This window comes from Peromyscus leucopus, chromosome 7, assembly GCF_004664715.2.
Source record: "Peromyscus leucopus breed LL Stock chromosome 7, UCI_PerLeu_2.1, whole genome shotgun sequence".
NCBI lineage: Eukaryota > Metazoa > Chordata > Mammalia > Rodentia > Cricetidae > Peromyscus > Peromyscus leucopus.
Window position 1 is genome coordinate 55,066,973 of NC_051069.1, and position 25,751 is coordinate 55,092,723.

Genomic DNA, 25,751 nt, shown 5'->3' on the forward strand with positions numbered 1-25,751 from the left:
CACAAACACTCACATTCACACATACATTTACATTCTCACACACAGATTCACACACACATGCACACCTTGTTCAGGAAAATCTCACTAATTTTAAGACACTGGTCTGGTGTTGCGGGGTCAGAGAATGGAGGATGGGGCTAACACTGTGGTGGGCACTCAGACCTGCCAAAAGGCCAGAGAGAGCGTGCTAACCACCACAACTGACACTGGCAGACTTGCCTCTGAGCAAGGAACACAAAAGCACTCTGTTCCACAGACATATGATCTAAGAACAAAAATGATGGGGAGTCAAACTGCAGGGCACCGAAGACCCATTATTACATCCTAAAAAATGAAATACAAATTTCTATAAAAGAACAGAGATGGGGAGATATTGAAATTTAATGATGGAAGAAAGAGGAAAAGCCAGGCCTTACAAAGCAGACTTGTATCCAAATAAAATCCTGCAACATGAAGGAAATCACGGCAACAAAGTGCAAGGCTTTAAATCTCTTAAGATGCCAAAATCAAGATGCATCTCAGGCATGTCTGGAAAATAAAATTACAGGAGCCAACAAAGAGCAGTAAACTGCACAGTAAAGACAACAGAGAAGCTCCCAGCTGCTATCCCAACTCTCAAGAGGCTGAGCAGTGGGACCACTGAGAGCTAGAGGCTAGCCTGGGCTACAGAGTGAGCGAGACTCTGTTTCAAAAAACTAGACAGATGACAGGTGGGTATATCAGTATGTACACAGACAGACAGACAGACAGACAGACAGACAGAACTAGCCAGAGAAGACAAACAGGAAGAAAAGGCGGTGAGGAGAGGACACTGGCCTCTGCTGAGAGAGCTTGAGTGTGAGCTGCAGCCAATCTCCGCACACTGCACCCCACTGCTGGAGAGGGGAGAGGGGGAACAAAGGGATCCTTTTCAGAGTGAAGAAGAGCGAGTCCTGCAGAGTCAGGTCCAGCTCACCCCCTGAGCAAGTCCATCCCCTGGGAAACATCTGCTTACTCCAACCCAGCGCAAACGCAGCAAACTGGCTCCCCAGCAGCTCACACAGCCGTCTGCTAAGTCACACGAGCTATTGTTGGAGCTCACTGGGCCTCGGTCTCCTCTTCTGCACAATGAGGGGTCCGTCATCTCTTCCAGGGTGGCGGCAGAGGTGCCACAGCATGGTGGCCCTGTGAGCCTGAGTCTGGTGCAGAGCAGGCCTTCCACAAGCAGGCCTGAGATTACCAGTGCAGCTCCCACTTCACAGCCAACACAGAATCGAGGGCTTTCTGGTCAGCACCTATTGGAGGCCAGAGGGCTCCTGGAGGCCGGCTCCGGTCAAGGTGTCAAGGTGTGGAGAAGGGGTTTGAATGGTTTGGCCAGGATCACACATGCCCAGCTGACGAGAGCTGTCCTTGACCAAAACCTGGGGTTATGTGGCCTCTCTGGTGCCTGGCAGCCTGCATCACAGAGGCACTCTGCCCTGAAAGAGACCCAAGACAGGAAAGGTTGAAGAAACAGCTGGCTTCCGGGACAACAGGATAGCTAATGCCAGGCACCATTTACAGTCTGCTCCCTCCCCGGGGTCAGGATCACCTAGAGGTGAGCTGCCAACTATTACTATGAGCATGAGGCTGCTCCACTGCTCACGTGCTCTTTTTCTGGATGTGTATGTATGTGTGTGTGCGTGTGTGTGCGTGTGTGTGTGTGTGTGTGTGTGTGTGTGTGTGTGTGTGCAGAGGCCAGTGGTGAACATCGGGTGTTTTCCTCAGTCTCTACCTTGTCTTTGATACATGATCTCTTATTTTCCATCCAGAGTTCACCACAGAGATTTGCCGTTTTGATGTGGGTACCGGAACTCAAACTCAAGCCTTCATGACTGCATGGTGAGCACATCCAACTGAGCCTTCTCCCCAGACCTGAACTGCTCTCTCCATCTAAGGTCTAGGACTTTTCCCAGGCCCTGTCAGAATGGAAAGCCTACCCAATGGGTGTGGGTCAACAGCTCAGCATCCAGTTAGGGTAGATATTGGGAGTCTAGTAAACAAAGATAAAACTCAAAAGGTTTTGACCTAGTCCATGTACTAAAGATAGTCAATTAAACACATTCTGGAAAAGTCAGGCAAGAAGAAGACTGAAGACTATTTTGACAGAAATGATCAATTTGACTCTTCCCTCTCCTTTACCTCCCCCAGATAATGGAACAGCCAGTAAGTATCTCCTTAGCATGCGAGGTGCTGTCCTCGGTGCCCTTGGACGGACACTGCGTGAACAGGAAACTTACTTTACGCTGCTTTAAGCACAGTCAACTTGTAATGGTAGCAGGTCATAACGAGGCCTAAGTCTGGGGTGACCAATGCAGATGTAAAGGGCCCTGAGGTCTTTCAAAGCCAGGTTGATCTAGGTGCTGAAAGACCAGTGAGTAAGGAAGATTGAGAGTCACAGAGAGGAGCTGGGAAGCAGGCACTAGTCCTTGTGACCACACAGATTTCATACTCGGAAGCGAATGGGCTCTTCAGTGGATCCCCGAAGGCAGGCACTGCTCAATCTGCATTTCTAGAAAGGGAGGCTGCACCAGGCTCTGCCACACAGAACCATTCCAACTTTTCTTCTGTGGCAACATGCAAGTAGGATACTTTACACCAGAAACATGCACCTGCTCACACTCACTCGGCCTGCACTGGACTCCTGACATTACCTGTGACCCTGGGCCAGCTTCTCAAGTTCCTGCGACTGTTCCACCACCTATAAAACACAACAATAATGACACCACCTCCAGGCTGTTGTTGGGGACAGATAAGTGAGTGGTACAAAGCCCTTGCCGATGTCAGCTGTGGTTTGTGAAACCACTGTTACATATGAGTCTCACCAACTAAATCAGACTCACCACATACAGAACCTCCGACATTTTCCATTCCACCTCTTCCGTCCTGCATCTTTGAAAAGCTGATTTCAGAATCTAGTGGCAAGGGTAATGACCTAACCTTTGAGATGCTGGCTTGGAGCCAGGGGATGAGTGAGGGCAGCAAAGTCCACAGGACTTGGTGAGCACCCAGTCACTAGTGAGGGACAGGAAAGGGCAAAGACCCTCTGAAGTGCCTGCAGTGGTGGTGTCCTTGGGTTGGGGAGTGGTTTCAGCCTGTAGGATCAGAGGAAAGTGATACTTTCTCCCCCACACCACTGTCACCCCGCACGGAACGGCAGCCAGCAGCAAGAGGCCAATTTTTACAATGACTAATTGATTAGGTTCTGAATATCACATTTTCTAGACTCCCAAGGCCACAGTTCTTACAGCAGTGGTTACATGTGTTAATCACTGCCACAACTAAGGACTGTGTCACCTCCTGCCATCCTCAGCCATTCCCGCTGCACAGGTGACACTCGGAACCATGCCGGTGAGTAAGAGTCATGCCAGCACTCATACTGAAGCTGGCAAAACTCCAAAGCCAAATCCACGAGCAATTATTCTGAAATCTGCGGACCATTATCCTTGTCACAGAGGCATGGAGAACACCCTGCCTGACTTGGAGACGGCACTCTCTGCTCCCCAGGACATAATTAACTCAGAAAAGGCCTTCTTTAGGCTCAGAAAAGTCCACGATTTATCAAGAGCCAGCCATTTGTTTCCTACAGCTACACAGGTCAGGTCAAGCAACTCTGGGATTACAACTTGAAAGATTAACTGTGCTCACAGCACATTTTGTTTAGAAAATTAATGGTATTCAGGACAGTGGACTCATTAGTGCCAGGCACTTAATAAAACAATATTGGAAGTTGAATTGCCCGTCCCCATCTCCTGCTATATAGTCACTATGAAAAAGGCAAGCCCAGGGAGTCACCAAAGGTCACAGTGCCTACAACTCTTGTGTAAGTCACAGAAGAAAAAAGTTGTGTTCATCTGGGGCAAAGGAAAGGATGTAGCTGAGGGAGATGCATCAGCAAACTCCGTACACTCCCTGACACAGACTGCTCCCCACTGAACTCTTCTCTACACCAGCTCTAACCCCGCAGACACCAGCCTGTCCAGCACCAATGGCGATGGCACTAACTGTGCAGACAGACTGAGAGGACACAGCCACAGACAAACAGCAGCCCAGAACTAGACGGCCCACTCACCAGTGTGGGCAGAACCGGAAGAAAGCAGAAAAAGACTCTCCTCCACCAAGGACCCAGGGGACCTTCCTCGGGCCTTATTAGGCTGCAGGGTCCACCAGGGCCAGACGACAGGGGTAGGAATGGGGGATATGAATATGGGTGAATGTGGTGTGTGTGTGTGTGTGTGTGTGTGTGTGTTTGTGTGTGCAAGAGAAAGAAAGGGTGTGTAGTTGGTGAGTGTTTATCTTGTTGGGTGTGGGTGTGTAAGAGATAGAAAGGTGTGTGGGGGTGGGGTTGGGTGGGTGTGTAAGTGCTGAAAGCCCCTTGGGAAGAGAGACAAAGGCACTCACCCTCTTCTTATCCTTTCGTGGGTTTCCCCTTCCTCTTTTCACTATATAAACAAGCTGCCCTTGGTCTCTGGATCTTCCTGCCTCAGTCTCCCAAATGCCAGGAAAACAGATACGTGCCTCCATGCCTGGCTCCCGGCTCCCTTAACTGTCGAGTGTCTGCCTTTTCTGTTTGACTTGGTCACTTCTGGAGAATTCAGTGTACCAAGTACTGTCTTACAGGTATTCCTCTCACACACGCCACACGACTATGGTGACTTCTACAAGTCCAGAAAGCAGGGCAGTTTTGACCCTTTTCCCCAGGGTCGAACCGTGCTGGATGCTAATGTCCAAGCTGGGTCTCTAGTGTTCGAGTCTCTCCAGGTGGCGCCTGCTCTCTCCTCGTAACCGGACATAAAGACAGACATCTGTAAACACCTGCAGCTCGCCCGGCGCTTCCCATCCAGTCTCTCTCCTGACAACCCTAATGGACACACTAATTTTAGGCATTCTTTAAGCATGCTGGGAGGGCAAAGACCACTTACAAGACTAATTGGCCCACAGCAAGAGTGACAGACCAGGATTGCAAGCCTTGCCATCCAACTCCACACTTCCTTCTGTACCCTCAGTGAGGAACCTCACCCACGAGCAATCCTTGTGCAAGGTCACTGTAGAATCTCAGCTTCACGGAGACAGGTTTAGCTGCCTACCTGATTTTTTTCAAGGATGAGGCAAGGGCTCTGTTCTGCCAGTGGGAGCGTAACCCAGTATAGCCATTAAGGGAATAGGGTAAGGGGGTGTCTTAGTTACTGTCCTATTGCGGTGAAGAGACACCGTGACCAAGGCAACTTGTATGAGGAAGCATTTAATTGGGGGCTTACAGTTTCAGAGGTCAGTCCATTATCATCATGGTGGGGAGCATGGCAGCAGGCAGGCAGACATGGTGCTGGAGCAGCAGCTGAGAACTTACATCCTGGTCCACCAGCAGAGAGAGAATGAGACTGGACCTGGCGTGGGCTTTTGAAACCTCAAAGCCCACACTCAGTGACACACCTCCTCCAAGGCCACACCTTCTAATCCTTCCCCAAGAGTTCCACTAACACAGGACCAAGTATTCAAACAAACGAAGAAATGGGGCCATTCTCATCCAAACTACCACAGGATGTTTCTCAAAACATTAAAAACACAACTATTACATGGCTCAACAACACCACTCCTGGGCATATACCCAAAGAGTTCATCTGGGTTTTTAAGCAGCAAAACGTCACCTAAGCCATAGTTTCACCAGGAACCACAAAGCTGGCTCTGGGACGTTTCAACCAAGGAAAACTAGCAAGGGACAGGCTGCAGACAGGGCAGCATCTGTGGTTGGGTTGTAGTCATTCTCTGCCCACATTTTGTTCTTGGTAAAACCACATTTGCCTATGGAATGGTATGGACCCAAGATCTCTTCGCAGTCTTTAAAGTCTGTCTTTGCTGCACCTCTTCAGAGGTCAGGCCTGAAGCAGCAACAGCAGCTTAAGAGAGACTGGGTTAAAATGAGGCCACAGGAAAGACACACAAGCGCAGGAACCCATGCGGAACACACTAACACACCCTCATTCTACATATCTCGGCAGGCAGCTTTCACAAGCTTTGGGGTCACCAGTGATCACAAGGCTGACGGCAAGGTGGGGACACAAGGGTGGTCCCCGAAGAGCACGCCGTGCACCTCTAAATTAACAACAGCACAGCAGAGAAACTTCAAAAGACAAGACTGACACTTCTGATAGAAGCAAGAAACTAACATGGCTGGGACAGCTGGCCAATCAGGTACGAGGCAGGGGAGCTGGCAGCACTCACCACGCAGGTGTTCCGTGCGGCAGGAAGTGGGATAAAAACAACTCAATTAATTCATTGTGCATTCCTGTCCAGCAGAGCTGGGAGATAAGCCGGAAACATCAATGGAGGGCCAGAGACTCACTCTGCAAATGTTGGGGTTGACAAAGGAGCACGTGTAAAATATAAAATTACACAAGACTGACTCTGGCAACCCCTTCCCAAATGGAGGCCCAGAAAGCCATTCCCTTCTAATCAGGGGCTCTTCTAGGGAAGCTGAGGGGTGGGGAGGATATGGAAGCATAAAGAGAAAGGGGGTGAGGTGTAAAAGCCAAGAGCAAGGCAATGGGGTCACCCTCATTTGTAACCTCCCCTAGGTGTGAGACTCGGCCAAGCTGAGACTGGACAGAGACGCAGCAGGCAAGCCAAGAGTCAGCACACACAGACGCGAGAGGTGCAGACTCGAGAGGTGCCGCCGCAGAGCCGGGGAAGGGAAAGACACTGGGAATTTAAAGTGAGGTAGGAAGACACAGGGTGACGGGGCCAACCCGTGACAGAGCAGCTGTAAGCCCTTACTGGAGAGGGGACCCCACCACGCTGCAGCCAGCACCAAGCACTCCATCCAACAGGAACAAGACACTGGGCAGTGAAAGGCAGAAGAAGGGATGCCTGAGGCAGCAGGGACCACTGCAGACGGACCACACCCTTGTCTCACAGAAAAGATGCTAAAGAGGGGATAAACTGACGACATGACCGCCCCATGCTACGGTCAAGGGGAGGATTTTTATTGTAGATATGAGGGAGATCAGCCACAGACTTCTGGAAGAGTCCAGAGCAGGGAGAGAAAGTAGTAGACTGAACACGGCCAGCAGAGAAACAGGAGCAGAGAGCGGAGGTGGAGGACGTAAGAGACAAAGACAAAGAAGGGACCAAGAGAGCGCACAGCCAAAACAGAGGGGCGCTAAGGAGAATGAGAAGCTGGGAAAGCCGAGGGGAGAGGGGTGAGGAGAGCCAGGGTGCCAGCATGGACTCTAACATATGTAGCAGGCATGTGTGATACTCGGGAGCCTGGAGACCAGCATACATTTGGGATGATAAAAGTCACCACAAATAGCCATTTGTCCCTTCTGCCAGTGACAAGGGAAATGACTCCTTTGGTAGAACGGAACCATCTTCACAAGTTCCTGAGGAATACTGGCTTTTGTCTAACTGCCAGAATCTGAGGAAATGGAGTTTCCTTTGGACCTGACAGGGGCTGGGGAGATCACTCAGTGGTTAAAACACTTGCTACCAAATGTGACCAGAGTTCAGATGCCCAGAGCACATGGAAATGCCAGATGGGTGTGGTGGTCCACAAGCTGGCCAGCAAGACTAGCCATATCAGAGCCCTGCCTCAATAAGGCTGGAATTGATCAGGGATGACTCCCAGTATCAGTCTTGGGCTTCCATACATATGAACCTTCATATGTATACTCACACACGTGTACCTATACTCATATATACCACACACACACATGCACATGGAAAAGAAAAGACACTAAGGTACTCACCCAATCACAGAACTGGAGCCCGAGTCTCAGACTGGGAAAGTCTGCAGGCTAAACCATTAGCTTGACTGTAGGGACAACACTGGGGGAGAGATGCTATTTCAATTAAGGCTCCAGGTAGAAACCACCTATCTGGCTAATTCTCAGCATGTACCACTGTTGCCTGCGCATGCGCGCGCGCACGTGTGCGCACACACACACACATCAAAAGAAGACAAGAAAGGAAAGGAAAACAGCGCTTATAAAGAACAGAACTATTTTAACTTCGAGAGGAAAAGTTCATGACACTCAAGCCTAAACTACAGAACTGAGCAGACTGAGACTTGAAAGCAAGGGTTGGATGCTAACACTCAGCACACAGGCCCTCAACAAACCCTGTGGGAGTATGTGTGGGTGTCAGTCATGGCCTCAGTTCACAGCAAGACTGCTAAGGTCAGAGAATGACTTCAGAACCTTGTTTGCCAGACCCAGAGAGTCCACTAAAAGCATCACTGGGCTGGATACAAAGCCACCAGGTTCCCTTCCACTGCTACATTGTTTTAGAAACTAAAAAGCGCCTGCTGTCCCAAGCAGCTTCCTGGGGTTCTCCGATTCCAGCACAGCCCCACTTCTCCACCTACAGTATAAAGCCAGGACATTTCTCCAGCGCACACCTGCTCTACCCACCAGCACCTTCACAGCCACAATCAGACCCCAGGGGAAGCTTCAAGTTTACTTCCAGAGTTCTGGAAGGGGCCTCCTGTGTGGGGGCACGGCTCCAGCTGCACCCTGAAGCCCGAAATGAGTCCTATCATCCTTTTTAGTACTAAACACAAAGCCAAGAGCAGCAGGCCGTGCTTACGGATGCTAGGCTCTGCGCCAAGGCTTTGGGCCTGAGCCATCTCATCCCATCTTCAGTATCTCTGAGGTGGGCATGTTTTCATACCCAGCTTCAAGATGGAGTGGTTATCCAAAGTCTCACAAGAATTCAAACCCAGGATTTCTCAAGCTTCATGGCCCAAGTTTCTGTCAGAGTAAAAACAGCACCCTTCGCCCTCTGGGGCATCAATGAATGAGTCCACAAAATAAACTGACAGTAGACAGGTTCCCCCACACATCATGTTGAAGGACCAAAGTGGTGGGCACGGCGTGGCGAGGACACGACCAAGAAGCAAAATGCCCAAGGAGGAAGAGAAATCCAGGTGACCCAGAGAAGAGCCGATCTCTGGGGAGAAGAGTGGGTCCTCACGTACACAGGTGTATCCTCGGACAAAGTGAGTGTGGTGTGACTCCCCCTCCTGTGACATCCATACATCATCGCTGGCTGCAGGATGCATCTTTAGGCAGACAGTGCAGTTCAGCTAACACACCTTCTTTCGTGCGCTGTGCCCCATTTGAAGTCCAAATTGACATATTTGAGGTGGTTTTTTCCTGATCCCCATCATCTTTCTGTTTTCTTTATTCATAATGCTAAGGCAAGATCCCCTTTCCGATTCCTTGTGGGAAGACCATTCGGCAAACTGGCCTGCACATTTCCCTGGCTGTTCTTGCAGCTCTAAGGGGAACACGTGAGGAATGCTCCCAGACAGACCTGCCAATCGGCTGGACAGGCAGACAGGTAAGTGGTAGCTGACGGACACAGGTGGGTAACAGGTTTAGGGAGTCAGAGGAGGGGCTGTCTTATACTAGGACACCCAGTCCTTCATCCCACTGCAAGCCTATCAGTAGAAGACTAAGCTTGCAAATGATCTTGTTTTCAATGAATTAAGACTCAAAAGTCACCACCTCCACCACCATCTCACCAAGACTCAACCTCTCATGGAAAGAATCCTCATGTGACTCTCGGCTTATTCACATGATCAGAACTTGAGGCCCTCTGCCCTACAGGATTGTGAGCTCCTTGAATAAAGGAAAATAACTCAAGACCAAATGGCAAATGTATAAAGCACTGGAACCCTGAAGACTAAACACTGTGGGCTGGTTCCCTGGCTCCCTGTACTTGTCTCCACTTTATGAAGGAGGGTGAGTAGCCTGGGGAGTTCTCACTCGACAGTAAAAAACGGAAGAGTGAGTCCACTAGCTGCGTGGGAGGTGTTTTGAGAGGAGGCCAAAGGGCTTTTGAAGTGAGCTCATGATGATTACTTAGTAAGTGACCGTGTTCAAAGTGCAGGTGACCGATACTCACATTTTAAAAACTGTTTCTAAATGCTGTTTTGCCTGGCATCTTGGCTCATATCTGCTATCCTAACACTCAGGAGACAAAGGCATGAGGTTCACCATGAGTTCAAGGCCAGCCTCGGCGACAGAGTAAGAACCTGTGTCAAAGAATAAATAAACAAAGGCCGGCAAGATGGCTCAGCAGTCCAGAGCAGGGGATGCTCCTCTGAAGGACCAGGGTTTGAGTCCCAACACCCAGCTTACAACTGTCTGTAACTCCAGTTCCAGGGAACCCAAGGCAGAAACTCAAGGCAGGGGATTTAAGCAGAAGCTATGGGAGAAGAGGCCAGGCCACCTGCCTGGGGATGGTGCCGCAGGCTACCCGGATGGAGGAAACTCTATAGTTGAGGTTCCTTCTTCCCAGGTATGTCAAGTTGACAACCAAGATCATCCATAACAAACAGGACAACCGGCCCCCAAATCAGGGTTCTCTGCAGGGTCTCCCTGCAAAAGTCTGCAGAGTAGATCACTCCCACTCTCCCTGGGGAAAGGAGAGGGTCTCGGGTCTCAGCTAATAGAGCAAAACAGGTGGGTTTTCTAAGGTAAGCCGGTGGGAAACTAAAGACAACAGCACCCCAGGAGCTGGGTTCTGACTCACATACAGACATCCGTCTCACCGTAGCTTTTTATCGCTGGACATTTATAGGATACGGACACCGAGAGGGTGTGTGGCCAGCTCCTACTCACAAAGCCAGGAAATGCTGGAGGGGACAGCTGCTCCTGGTGGAGATGCTTGCTGGTCCCAGCAAACCCCCAGGCAGCTTCTGAGGAGGCATTCTCACGGACAGCACAAATCAGTTTTAAACAGACACCTCTTCAGATTTTCTCTAGGAGAACCCTTTTTTAACAACTGTTACTTCGCTTCTGTTTCAAGTCAGTAGGAGCTGCTCCGAGCTGACTTGCTGTGTGCCAGACCTAAAAAATAGTTTAGAGGAACCTGCAGCAGAAGGCAAGCATGCTAAGTGCTGGGCTACCATAAAAAGCATCTGTAAATGGAGACAGGCCATGGTGGCTCTGAGGAACGCTGGCCAAGCCAATCCCTGGGCAGACTGCCTCCAGGTTCTACTAAGACGACCACCTGGAACAGCAATGTTCCCTTCTGGACTTTATGACCCACTGTGAGACAAAGCTAGAGAGCAAGATTAAGCACACAACCACCTCCAAACTCAGACCTGCTCCTCAAACCTGCAGGAAGGCAGGAAGAGAGGGAGGCAGGGAGGCAGGAAGACAGGAAAGAAGGAAGGAAGGAAGGAAGGAAGGAAGGAAGGAAGGAAGGAAGGAAGGAAGGAAGGAAGGAAGGAAGGAAGGAAGGCTGGCAGGCAGAGCGCAGGCAGGAGGGCAGCAGGACTGAACAGTCTGGTCAACACTGGAGCACACACTGGGCTAGTGTGAAGCCAGCGATGTCACATCTGAACACACTGCCCTCACTCAGGAGGCTTAGACGAGGACACCAGGGAACACAGCAGAGCGAGAGAAAAGTCACTCAAGGGTGAAGGAGCCACGGCGTCACACTAACTCCAGGTAACAGCACCTCTCCCGCCCTGGGCAGGTCCCCAATACCCAGAGCCGTCCTTCCTTTAAAAAGGTCAGAACAGGCCACAAAGCCTCAACCAAGCACTCATCCCACATAGGATATCAAAACTGTTCACGCAAAAACAGGCTGACTGACTAGACGTGTGGGTGTCTTTGGCCCCACTGTTTCCATACACGAGTGTGAGCAAAGGGCTATTCCACTCGGACCCCCTCACTCCTCCAATCTCACGTCCAGGGTGGCTGTGAGGGCTTTAGGAGGGGAGCTGCAGGAAAAGCTTAGCATGCACCATGTCCACAACAGAAGCAAGCAAATCGCTACAAAGATGAACCTGATTTCTCAGTAGGCAGTTTCGTGCTCTTAATGAGGACCAAGGCTTTTCCGAAAACTTAGGAAAGTGGGTAGGAAGACCCCAGAAGGGTTCCACAGCCTCTGCTGGTGCTCCCTAGAAGGCCTGGAGATTTGGTGTCTCCTACTCCAGGATCTTCACACTATAAATACACCCTGAAACCAGCCAGAGTGCTTACGGCCAGTCTCCTGGGCAAATGAGGCCAGCCAGATTTGCTCTGGAAATTAAACATCCATGGAACGTAGCCAAACTCAGCTCAAAACACGTATCCATGACCTACTTAGTCTGCCAGTACTAAACCAGTCTCAAAGCAGAAACCAAGTGGATAGTGAGATGGGGTCGCTGACATCAGCAGAGTCTTGCCTAGACTGTCCTCTGTGTCACATAAAGCATGCAACAGAGATGACTCAAAAGTCAACTCAAGGTGCTGAGACAGGCACCCAGCCACAAACCACTGATGCGCATAGTTGCTGAAAAGCGAATAGTGGCAAAGGCATGCCAATTGCTCATGCCCTCTGACTCTCTAGCAAAACACTTCTGCCTATGCGGACCAAGGGTCATCCATCTTCTGTCAGTGCCTGTTTATGCTACTGAAGCCTTCACCCTTTTAACTGTGACTTTCCTCACAAAACCAGGACTTCGGTGAGAGCTACACCATCTTCTCCCGGTGTTCTTCAGTGTCTTACACTTGGTGGGTCTACCAAGGTGAACACACAGAGAGAGAGAGAGAGACAGAGAGAGACAGAGAGAGAGACAGAGAGACAGAGAGAGACAGAGAGAGCGAGCGCAACAGAGCACAGCTCCCAGCCACTCCCTCAAAGGGTTAGAGAACAAAACTGAGCTTCAAACAAGACAGCTAGCCAGAGAACGACACTGTACACTAGTACATTCGAGAACACAGGACTGCAAGGTGATCTAGATGACAAGTCCCTTCAACAAGGGAAGTGAGTCTTGTAGAGCAGATCTACGGAACTTGCCAGGACCAACTGCAGAGCATTTAGCACCAGGCACACAGTGCTAAGTACACAGAGGAGTACTCCCCCTCACCAGCTAAGCAAGGGCACAGGGAGTCCGCCAATGGCAACGCAGAGCAAAACCAAGCAAGGCCTTTCACAACGCTTCAGATCCAATATCCTCCTCCATCTCTGGGCACAGCCCACTTCCCATCCAACATCCTCCAAATCTCTGGGCTTGGGCCAGAACACTGCCTAAGCTCTGTGTGCCCGAATTCCCATTACAGAAACTACTTGAGAGCAGAAATTGGGTGGAGATGCTGCTTGGTTCATAGAGTCCTTGCCAAGCAAGCATGAGACCCTGGGTTCCATCTCCAGCATCACATAGAACTGGGCATGGTGGCACATGCCCGTAATCCTAGCACCTGTGAGGTGCAGAGGCCAGAGGATTTGAAGTTCAAGGTGAACCCAAGCTATATAGTGTGTTTGAGGCCAGCCTGATAGATACAAGAAATCTATCTCAAAATAAAGTAAGATAAGGGAAGGAAGGAGGGAGGGAGGGAGGGAGGGAGGGAGGGAGGAAATGAGACCAAGCATAAAGACTGAGGCACAGACCTTCAAACTCCAAGTTCAATGCTTGCTCTCTGAAATCACCCAGACTCACTGAGCTCACATATTTAAGTGCCAGGCCACTCTTCTGCCCCAGGCCACTCTATCATTCTGCACACAGAATCCCAGCAGGCAGCCTATATACTTCCATCTTCTCAGCAACAATGGAAACACAACCACCAGCAGCTTCAACACCACAAATCCAGGCTGACCAACACAGCCCTAAACAGTACACAAGCCCACTGCTGGAAGTCTCAAGAGAAACAGGTACGAGTGAACAGCTTTGTACAGCCAGTGTGGGGCAAACGTAGGATAAGACACAGAGACCCCCACAGTCACAAACCAGAGCACCCAGTAAGTAGTTATCAGTGCTACACTCAAGTGTGACCTCTGGAACTTACACTCTGACCTTCATCAATAACTCTGCTCAAGTCTCAGCTTCCTCAAATACAAAACGGTAAGTTCAGGAAAGGATCTAACAGCAAAGATACAGGCCTGAACTGCACATATGAAAACAGTTTAAAAGGCCAGGAGTAGGAATCTGAAGAGATGCTTAGGGGTTAAGAGCACTCCCGCTCTTCCAGAGGACTTGAGCTCAGTTCCAAGCACTCCCATCAGGGAGCTTACAGCCACCTGTAACTCCAGCTCCAGGGAATCTGAAAGCTGTGCACACACATAGCTAAAAACAAACAAACAAACAAACAAATAAATCTAACAGCTGTGTACACACATAACTATAAATGAATAAATACATACATACATACATACATAAATACATACATACATACATACATACATAGAGGCTAGGAGTGGTGGTACACACCTATAATCCAAGTACTCAGGGTGGTGGGGGCAAGAAGATCACAAGCTCAAGGCTAACTTAGACTATTTACAAAAAAAAGGTTAAAAGGGTAAGTTTCATGCTATTTATACTTTATCGCAATAATAAAATAAGTTTTTGTTTATACTTTTATAAATAATTTTAGTAGTAGGATTACATAAGATACTATAAAGGCATATCTTACAATATCTGGTACCTATTTAATTCTAGTAAGTAGCAACTTGTTATTAATATTGATGTTTTTACCATGTACAACATACAAGAAACAATATCTGGGCTAAAGATGTATGTCAGTTGGTAGAATGCCGCCCAGCATGTTTGAAGTCCCATAAACTAGGCATGATGGGGCGCCCCTATAATCCCTGCAATTGCAGGGAGGAGGCAGAGGGATCAGAAGATCGAGGTCATCTTCAGCTACATAGCAGGAGAGACTAGCCTGTCATACACAAACCCTGTCTCAAAAAGAAAACAAAGATGCAAATTTCCAAGGATACAAAATATAGGGATAACCAGGGAAATAACGTTTTAGTATTTCCCCTTTGCAAATGTATTTCTCAACAAATTTACAATGTAATATATGTACAATCTTGTAGTCATGACCCATTTTTTCCCTTATTTGAGTTATGAAAACAATCCCCAGAAATAAAGAGCCTTTGTTCAAGGCAGGGACAGAAAATTGTGTGAAACTTGAGAGAACACGGAGATTAGCTGAGCAACTGAAGGTACCTGCCTCCAGAAGCAGTGTGTGGGTTCAAGCCAAGTCCTCCCCTCCCACGCCTCCCTCCCAAACACCACTGTCTAGGAAGCAAGGACCTTGGAGGGCTGTCATGGAATACTAGAGATGCTGGCCATGACTTCTGGGGGAGTCTGAATGTGTCAGGTTCCCAATACAGAACAGCCCTGCCCTCAATGGGTTCCCACACAGGGAGATGAGGCCAAGGGCTGCCCAAGCGGAGAGAGGGGCACTCTAGTCCTCTCATCCAGGTTAAAGGTCAGACAAGCACAAAAGCAGTGAGCTTCGGAGAAGCTCTTTAGAGGCATTGCCTGCAAATCGTTCAGGGAACTCCAGGATGGGGCTTTTGTGCCATTGCCCATGACGGGGTGGGGTTTCCAGGAATGTGGCTGCTTTTGAGTCATCCATGCTCTGGCAAGTAGCCCCAATAATGTCTCCAACTGAGGCCCAGGGTAGCAAGTGACTTCCCCAAAGCAGGAGGAATAAGAACAGAATTTAGTATTACAGTCCCAATGTGGGGACTCTGAGCTCAGATCTCATATCATGCAATAAGCCTGGAGTCCCCAAAACATGTCAGAGTCCACACTCAATACTATCTTGTCTATCAAAAGTTACTTACCAAGTGCTCGGGACACAATGACAGAGACAAAAGCCATCCCAGGCTCAGGACCAAGCTGACTCATAGGTACACTGGGATTGTCATCCGGCTATGAGACAAGGGTTCCCACTGTACATATAACGCTGAAACAACACTGGCCTTGCGTCATCAATAGGACACCACCAAGACCATCTTCCTGACTGGCTCTAGCAGAAAAGGACTGCATTTTAAAAAGCACTTCTTCTATGGGAGTCGTTTGATGTGCTAAGAGAAACACCCCCAAAATAACCCTGGGGAAGGGATTACACTCTCACAAAATGCATGAGGGGTCTACAACTTTCACTCTGTAGAGTGCTTTGCTCAGGAGGGAGTTGGGGGGTAAGTGTGTATCTCCCCAAAGCAGCTACTCCTGACACAGGCAATTCTACTCCCTTCTCCACTTAGACATAATTATCACCTAAAACCATGCTCTTCACAGGGGTCTGGGCAGCAGCACCATCCAGCTAACCTCCAAACATGGCTGGCCTCTAGGACCCCCTCCGTGGGTAAAGGAAGCAAGCCCACCCCACGGCGCACCTCTCGGGAGCCTTCCTCGCACAGTACCAGGCCCTTTCCTTCTGCGGCTCCAAGAGGAAATTCCTTGTCAGTTAGACAAGGCGGCTTCCGATCCAGCGCTGCTCTGTTTCCTCAACAATCAAGCAACTGACCCCACAGGCCTCAGGCAGGCCAGCAGGCTGAGGCAAGCTTCATTGTCATGACTGAAACTTGGTGTTTTTATGAAAACCTTGTGAGTTACAGAGTGAGAAGGCCCTGGGCTTAGGCACCAAGAACACAGAGCAGATCAGCCCTCTCCACAGGTCTCTGCAGACATTCCTGCATTTTCAAGGCTAACCGTGACCCCCTCACCAAGGGAGCTGACTGGACTCTTCGCTGCATTGACTTTACAGCCTGCAAAGATCTGGATGCTGAACTTGCACACTGACCTCAGCATTTCCAGCACCTGCCTGGAACAGAGGATGGAGCCCACAGGATCAGGGAGTGGAAGGCCATGAAACGCACAGCAGGGTAGCTCTGCATGCTTTTTCCATGTACACATGTCACCCAAGTCTCATGCTCATGAATGTGGCATGTGTGAGGGAGGTGGGTGGGTGAGGGATCAGGAAAGGGCCGAGGATCTGTGGTGAATGGAAAACTAACTTCTTCCTTTGAAAGGCGCACGTACACACGGACACGCGTGCACACACACGGAGCACATGCATCACCCCAGCCATCTGAGCTTAGAGAAGTCCTGCTGTCATGGTGGATGCAGCTTTGACAGTGGCTGACACCCCTCTACAGGAAGACCAGCATCTCCAATAAGGACAGGACAGGACCCCTGATGTCCTTGAGTCCTCAGAGGCCTGCCTTCTCAGAGGTCCCCACAAAACACACACTTTGCATTTAACACGCTGACCCTGCACCATCTGTGGGAGGGCGCGCCCACCTCAGAGGCTCTGCTGACCGCCCTTCCTTCATGACAGTTAACTCCAGCCCTAACTTAGAACAGTCCCTCCTGCTCCCTTCCCTCGGGCTGAAGCTCAAATAATACTCCTTCAGTGAAGCCTTCCCAGATCTTTCAACACCACATCTTCCTTCTGCCTGACCCTCTCTCTGCCTTTCGGCCATCACTTCATCTCACCCACTAGCTGATTTGAACAACAGCTCCCAAATCCCCCACCTGGAACTTCAGGCATGGGACCTCATGTGTAAACACTGTATGTGCAGTTAGGTACAGCCTAAGTGTGGCAGTTATGTGTAGACTTGACCAGCTCGAAGGCATCCAGACATTCAGCCTGTCACGTGTGAGAAGGCAGAGTGAGCAGGGCAGACTTCTCTGCCTAAGGTGGGTGAACCTATCAATCAAATGAACCCTTGAACAGAACAGCCTGTGTAAATGAGAGTTCCTCTGACTGACTGCTCCAGGACTCGGACAGCACTGGTCATTTCCTGCCTTTGTTCTTGAACTCAAAATCAGGCTTGGGGGTCTTCAGCCTGCCAGTTCTCAGACTGTGACTTCTATTGTTGGCTCTCCTGCTTCAGGCCATAGATTTGGTCAGAACTCATGCCTCATCATGCTGGGTCTCCAGCTTCTGGAAGACAGATCCTAGAATATTCAACACATTACAGTCACACACAGTCACACACACACACACACACACATGCATGCACGCACACGCAAACGCGCACACAAACACGCGCGCACACAAACACGCACGCACGCACGCACACGCACGGCTCTAGCTCTCAGGAAGAGCCCTTAAAACAATGAGCCTAACTGCTTGTTCTGTGCTTCTGGAGAACCTAGCACAGAGGGGTAAGGACAGCCCCAGGGGAACACCAAGCAGTTCACCACAGCTAGGATGGGACACGGAGCAGATTCCCGGGGAGCCTGAGAACTGGGGCAGAAGAAACTTCTGTTCCTTCAGCTGCTGCCCCAGGTGCTTGTCTCGGCAGCCACAGGACACCAGCACACGTGCAGGGCCTCGGCTTCTTCCCCTCACCGTACGGTCCAAGCCCACTGGAGAGCATCGCTTTAACAGGAGGAGGGCTGCTACCTTCAGCCTAGAGACGGCCATGCAGAGAGACTAATGTGCTAACGTCCCTCGGAGACAGCCAGCCAGGTGGAGAAGCGGACCGGGAACTCACTCATCTGATTCACAACACCAACTTCCCACAGGCGGTGACCTCGCCTCCAGGAGAGCTGCCAAGGTGATGACTGCCGGGGCCGGGGCAGGATCCAGTGTGGCCCTTCTCTCCATCAGACTGTGACCTTGAACAGGCACCTCACCCCTGGGGTCTCAGTGTCTTTATCTGTCAAATGCAGTGTGTAATAAAAGCCCAGGCTATCTGCTCTCTACAGGCTAACTGTGGCTCGTTTTAATTTGTGCTGGTTCTGAGAAGCCGCCCAGACCTCTAGCCCCAAGGTGAGACCTTGATTCTGCTAACTTCTATTCAGGGCATACCTTTGGTACCTACTGCACACTGCACTCAAGTCTCTCTGTTAGTCCACTGTACCATTAACTGTCACACACACACACACACACACACACACACACACACACACACACACACACACGGTCCAGACTCATGTCACAGCTTCTGTAATTGCAATTCTGCCCACTCCCTAGGACCTCCTGCATCTGTGCATGGTGCGCTGGGACCCCGCAGCTTCCAGACCACATGCTCATTCCCCAAGCACGGCTTTCAGGAGCACGGCTCTCTTCCCAGGTAGATACCACCACCCTGGGTATTCTGCAGGCCTTGGGTACAGCCTTCTCCGCATTCAACCTGCAGTGACCTCAGTGCATAGGCTGACCCTGATCATTAGAGCCTCGGGCAGTAGATGACACAGCCAACACTGTCCATGTCTGGAAACAGGTAACACATGGCAGTGTACAGAAGATGGGAAGAGTCTCTACTCTCTAAAGCCTGAGACCTGGACTCCCTCTCTGTCCTGCCAAGTGTCTGTCAAGTGTGACTTGAAACAGACACGTTACCTCTCAGGGCCTGAGAAAAGTTCATTCTAGGTCTTCCAGCATTCAGTCTCTCTAAATAAAAATGGGAAGGCCTTTGCCCCTGGGGTACTGATGTGCACATGAGAGTTGTTCACTGGGAAAGCATGGGGTGAAAGCCTCTCCTGCCAAGGCTCCCTGAGAGCCCCCCACCTGCACCCCTCTCTTTTCCCATCTGTCTCTAGGTAGCTACTGATCTCCAGACTGAGCCCCTTCAATGTTAGCAGGCTATGTGCATTTTCATATGTACAGTCAAATGTTCAGTCATTCACTTAAAAACATGGACTGGAGATGGCTCAGGAGGTAAAGGTTCCGGCCACACAGGCCTAACACAATCCCTGCAACCAATATAAAGGTGCAAAGAAAAAGCCAACTCCAAAAAGTTGCACTCTTACCTCCACAAATGCATGCTTGCGCATTCACACATGCACACACACATACATACACACACACACACACACACACACACACACACACACACACATATACAAATCAATTAAAAGTTTAAAACCAGTTACTAAGGAAAGGAGTGTGCAAACAGAAGAAATTACTTCAGTCACTGAGTACCTGCTGGGTAGATGTCCAACTCTATAAATAGCATTCTGGATCCTCACAATCACCCTGTGAGTTAAGTCCTAGATGGGCCTGGATCCCTAAAGAGGAAACTGAGGCTAGAACGAGAACTAACCCTGTTCTAGTGTCAGAACATAAGGGCTTGGCTCTCCCCTCAATGAGGACTGAGCAGGAGCTGAGTTCCAAAAGAGCAGGGCTCCCAAGTCCCTTCCTCACCCCTCTGCCCCAGCACCCCCACTGCGGGACCCCTTCAGCAGTGAAGACTGAAGTGTTCCAGTAAGCCAAAACTTCCCAAAGTCCACGTCTCAGGCGGTGCAGACAGCCCAGGAGTCAACCTGCAGGAACCATCCGGCTATCGGTGTGCTGGCTTCCTGCTAAGGCTGCAGTTTCTCCTAAAGACCCCGGTACCTGGCAAACTGTCACAGTATCCCCCAGCAAGCAGGGAGCAGGGGCGATGGCCACGCAGCTGGAAGAAAAGCCTGCCCCACAGAGGCTCTCTCCTGGGCTTTGCGGAAGCCACAGCATCTGGTTTTCAGGTGCATGGTCTCCACATGCTTTTCACCATGTCAGAGGCCTCCTTGGCAGACCAGTCTCAACTGGTACTTACACACACCCAGTTCCTCAGGGAAATACTCCAAGATATACTCAGGGACCCTACACCAAATCCCGAGCGTCCGGTCACCATACCTAGACTCTGGCAGAAGTGGAAAGAATGTGAAACCAGGAGGTCTGGCTCCCAGGTGCCACGCCACCACCCCTGGTGCCACGGTACTTCCGCCACCCTGTGCAGAGCCAATCAAGATCCTTGTGTGCTCTACTCAGTGGCTACTATGGCCTGCCCACTCTGACAGTAAGCTCTCATCACTGAGATCTGGAGGCTGAGAAACGAGTGCCAGGACTTTACCGGGAATCGACAGAATGCTGATAAAACACTATGTATAATGTCAGCCGGTAAGGAAAGGGGCAAACTTGTAAACTGTAGTAGAAATCAGGACATCTAAGAGCACCACGTGGGCACTGCTGTGATGTGCTAAACGAATGTGAACATCCAACAAATCAATTCCAGTTTTAGAGAAACACAGGCATACTAACACACAAACACTGCGTAAGAGAAAACTTCATGCGCTAGCAATCTGTCCATCAACAGGAAACCAATTCACAAACTGATACACCTACAGCACACTTTATAGACAAAACAACAGAGAAGAGATACATGAGTGTAAATAACTTCACAATATCTTACAAGAACAAAGAAAGTAGTGGAATGGTGTGTACAATAAGGTCTAGGCTTGCAAAACAAAGAAATCCTACGTGCGTGTCTGAATGGGCTGACAAATGGCTTCAAGATGATCATCCAGCTGCTAAGACTAGTTGCTGCTGAGGACTTGGCAGTTAGGAGGTGCCTGGAGAGGGTTGCTGGGTGTTACCACGGCTGCTCTCCTCTTCCACACTCCTTCTGTAGGAAGGTGGGGGTGTGGAAGCAGATGCTCACACGCCACCTGTACGAGCTAAGAAGAACGCCAATGGCCTGCCTGTAAACACCACCACCAACAGATTGTCCTGCTGCCAAACTGCACCACACATCAGTGTATGTTTCCATGCCACACTCCAGGAGGAACTAAAAGATTCAAGCCGAATTTCTGACAACAGGCCAGACTGGGATTGACCGGGTAAGAGGGCAACATGGAAGCAAGGAGAGCCATGAGTTCCTGAGAACACACAGGCCTTTCCCACCCTCAACCTGCCATGCCCAAACACAAGGAGAGCCATGAGTTCCTGAGAACACACAGGCCTTTCCCATCCTCAACCTGCCATGCCCAAACGCACCAGATCTGGGCCTCTCCTCACACAGATGTACACGATGTCAAAGCAGAGCTCCCCTTCCTGTAGCAGAAGGGAGGTCTCCCTCCCTCACCCACTGAGCATCTCCCAGGCAAGCCAACAGAAGGATCTGGCCAAACTCCACCTTCCCAACAGACGCACGCATGCACCATGTGCCAGTGCCTGTGTTGGTGAGAGGGCCAAGACTGGCAGAAGAGCCTGCTCAGTGGATCCGCCACTCCGGCAAGCAGCCCGGGGATCTTTCCCCTCACTCCTCAAACCCAAACCGCATCAGTATACAAATCCGACAACTCTGCCCACAGAGCAGCGTTAGCAACAGAGAGATAACCCAGCGGTCTCCTGGCCAAATGTGTATTTACTCTCTCTGCCTGCCAGAGCCACAGCGCTGCTGTAGATTTAAACATCTGATAAATATCTTCTCTGATTCTTAGTAGTAACTAAAACAAACAGACCCCAACACACACACACACACACACACACACACACACACACACACACACGCCCCTCAAAGAGGCGGCTCTGCTTTGGACCTAATACTCCGCAGCAGCTGCGATCTTCAGTAAGAGCACTCACTCTTCCACAGCCCGGGCCCCACCCAGACAAGGATGCTATTGCAGTCGACAGTCTGGGGGACCAAAAGGAGGCACCTTAGGACCATGATGTGAGGTCACCCCTGCAAAAGAGAAAGCAAGCAGTAAGCGTAGGCGCTGAGGTGGGTCTACACTAGTGTCTTCCAGCAGAGACCGTGAGACAGGCTGAGAAGCTGTGCAAAGAGGTCCAACAGGTACCTCGGCTGCCTCCTCACCCTCACAAAGAACATAGCGCAGACAGAGCCAGAACCTGGCCAAGCGATCCCCAGCCTGACCAGAACCAGAAAAAACAGGAATGCAATCCGGAAATGGAAGGCCATAAGCAAGTTTCTTACAGTCTCCGGCACAGACTAAGGGAGCTGACCCAAGATGCATGAACAGTGTATTCCATGTAGGAATTCCAGTCACCCAGGGCTCATAGGCTGCTCCACCTGAGTCTGCCAGTCTCTGCTGCACGGGCTACAGTCCTTAAGGCAGTGGCTCTCAACCTATGGGTCTTGACCCTTTGGGAAGTCACATATCAAACATCCTGCATATCAGACATTTACATTACAATTCATAACAGTAGCAAAATTACAGTTATGAGAATTTCAGAGTTGAAGGTCACCACAACATAAGGAACTGTATTAAAGGGTCGCAGCACTAGTAAGGTTGAGAACCACTGCTCTAGGGGAAGATAACCTCTGTTCCTCGGAGTTGGCCACTAACCACAGTAAAGGCGTCACCACGCTTTCCCCGGCAATCCCACACGGGCAAGCACAGAGACCTGAGCACTAACCTTAGCATGTCTGCTTGGGGACCAGCAATTACTGGGATGCAAACCACTTTGAAACTAGGCTGCATCCTTCTAGCACTTTCCACTTAAACGCTCACACCGCATCTTCCTAAGTGGGGTCTAAGGAGCCCGACTTCAGTCCTGAAAAGCCTCTGGAAATGATAAGGTCAGAGGGTGACCACAGAGAAGGCCCTTCTGGTCCCACTAAGACACCTGTCTCTAGCTGGCTGCGAGACACCAGCAGAAACCATTCCTGCTACTGCAGATTTCCGCTCAGCATCGCCAGGCTCGGAACTCAAAGCTGTAGAAGGAAGAGGAGCAGGAGGAATGGATTCTCTGAACTCCATCCTCCAGAGACCGAGCTCTCCCATTCACTGTGCACCTTTCCCCATCAGAGGGCCACAGTGTGTGTTCTTCATGCGGGCTGTGTTTTGAGCCCACTATATTAATGGACTCTTTCCTCTACTAATTTCCCTTTGCTGTGCGTAACACTCCTTGTACAGACTTGCCACTTTCTACTGAGGAAGCTCCCGAACTACAAGACAAAGGCTCTATACGATCCTCACCAGTGAGCACAGCCCCACCTGCCCAGAATCAACGTAAGCACAGGCCATCGTCAAGGCTGACTAGCTGTTGGACACGTGTCTCTGAACCATCACTACATCTGTGACAGTCTCTCAAATTCTCCTAGCATGCTTCTGAGCACTGGAGACAACACGACCAGCCTTTCATGTCTGCAAGATACATGTCTGTGAGCCATCACTACACCATGCTTTGTGGACTGTGCGATGGGTCTCTCAGGTGTACTGTCAGGATCATGTCCACGCCATGACATCCTAGCTCTCCAAGAGTGACCAACTCTATGGCTGTCCCCAGCCTGGTTCAGTATCCGGTGCTCTTTATTTCCTCTGCACAATCCATGGGCAAAAATTAACCCAAGAGAACAGAGAGCAGAGGCAAGCTCTAAAGTGTAAAAGCTAGGCTATCAAACTGGAAAAGAAACGGAAATTAACTCATTATTAACACAACGTAAGAACAGGGAAGGAACAGGTGAAAATATAAATTCCTGGGATGCTTTGGACATCATCTGTTTCAAAAATTTAGGAGGGTGGCATTTTAAAGACTCATAATGGAGACATTTCCACGGTTTAAAAACTATTTTTTAATAAATTTCTTCAGGGAATTAGAAGGCACTTTCATAGACTGACTAGATCCTAATGAAAATCCCGGCATCCGTCACAACACACACCCTCCTGGAATTTCATTTCCCTTCTGCACACAACTGACGACAGAAATTCACTGATGTTGCCGCCAAGACAAGTCACAGTCTGCCTAGAGTGCAAAACTTCAAAGCCAGCAGGGGCAGGAGGGCTGGCGGGAAGTGATTCCACATCTACCTGTGTTCCTCATCCACTGTCAGCCAGTCACTTCCTCCATGACCTTCCTGCCCCATCCCTTCCAGGGCCTCCAGAAGCCCCCAAATTCAGCTATCCTTTCCTTGTCCAAAAAAGAAAAGAAATCCAGAAAATAAGCCAAAGAAAACTAACTATAACTATCCATCTCCCAACACATGATTTGCCCTTTCTGGCTTCTGAGTTTGTTCAGTTCCTTCTTGAACCCATCCCCCCAAGGCCCTGGAATGTTCTCTGTGTACACTGGGATTGGCGTGAGGAGGCAAAAGCCGGAGGAATTATTCATAAGGACAAAAATGTTCTTTAAAAAGCCTTTCTCCCCTGAGGACAATTCCTCCTGGAAGACTTAATCAATCCCATTATCTGGAGTGCCTGGGCAAGGAGAGAGAGGAGGGGCCGGGCTTCCCCCAGCCTGGTTCACAGGTGAGGGAAAGCATCATGGCTGCCATTTTACACAGGCAGATCCCAGGTCAGAGGTGAGGCAAGGGACTTACACCTGGGCCCACTTATACTCCCAAGACTCATGTCACAGGCGGCTTCCAGTGTCCAGTGCTTGTGGCCCAACATCCTGAGTAAGACAGCATGTTGATTTTCAGGTTCATGACGTCACTTAGAGATGGCAACCTTTTAGACAGATAAGAATTGCTTTCCCATCACTACAAAAGGCTATCTGCATGCGGAGAAGCTGCTGGGACCCAGAGCTGTGCCTCTTGGCTTTGCTTCCCACCCATGAACCGAAGCCCATTCCTCTTCACCAAGTCTAAAAAGCATCAAGGGGCTCACGTGGTAACTATATTGAAAACATGACCTTTGTTAATTTACCAGTCTCTGTTAAAGTCATATTCACAGATGCACACACTACAGATATTTTAAGGGCTGGATGTAATTAGTCAAGCCCTCACATTTTTAAGATACCATTTTACAATATCTTAAAGTTGTTAACATCTACCATCACTCCCAAGAAACTAGCAAAACAATTTTAAGGATTACTGAAAATGACATGGTCAAGTCAAAGCCAATGTGGATTTGGAAAGCTGAAAATGGAAGTGGACAGGAGAAGAACTTTCAGTTATGACAGAACAAGAAAACCCTCCTCACCTCCCACTCCTTAGCTCGACCATTAATACACTGGTTAGCCCCGGTTACAGGGATCTGTGACTGCCCTCAGCACCCAGAAACTGTTTCCCCAAGTTCAGATGAGGGGTTGCCCTGGGGGGAATGGGGAATAAGATGGTGTAGACGCAGCACACACTGCTACTTGGAGCTATTTTTTAATGACTGCACCCAAGCATACTGCATGCCTATTTATTTGCTACTTTCACTTGAAAGCAATCAGCTCAGTTCAGAAACACCACATGCACTAGGAAATCAGCCCACACTTCTAAGCCGGGATGGAAGAGACGGCAGGGCAGCAGTTGCACGCGCCTCAATCAGACAG

The 25,751-nt window shown here is 49.8% G+C and overlaps 1 protein-coding gene across 1 annotated transcript in view; it reads right to left on the reverse strand.

The window, feature by feature from the left end:
* The window catches only part of Smco4 (single-pass membrane protein with coiled-coil domains 4), a 52,021-nt gene that overhangs the window by 24,524 nt on the left and 1,746 nt on the right, over nt 1-25,751 (reverse strand). The window lies entirely within an intron of this gene.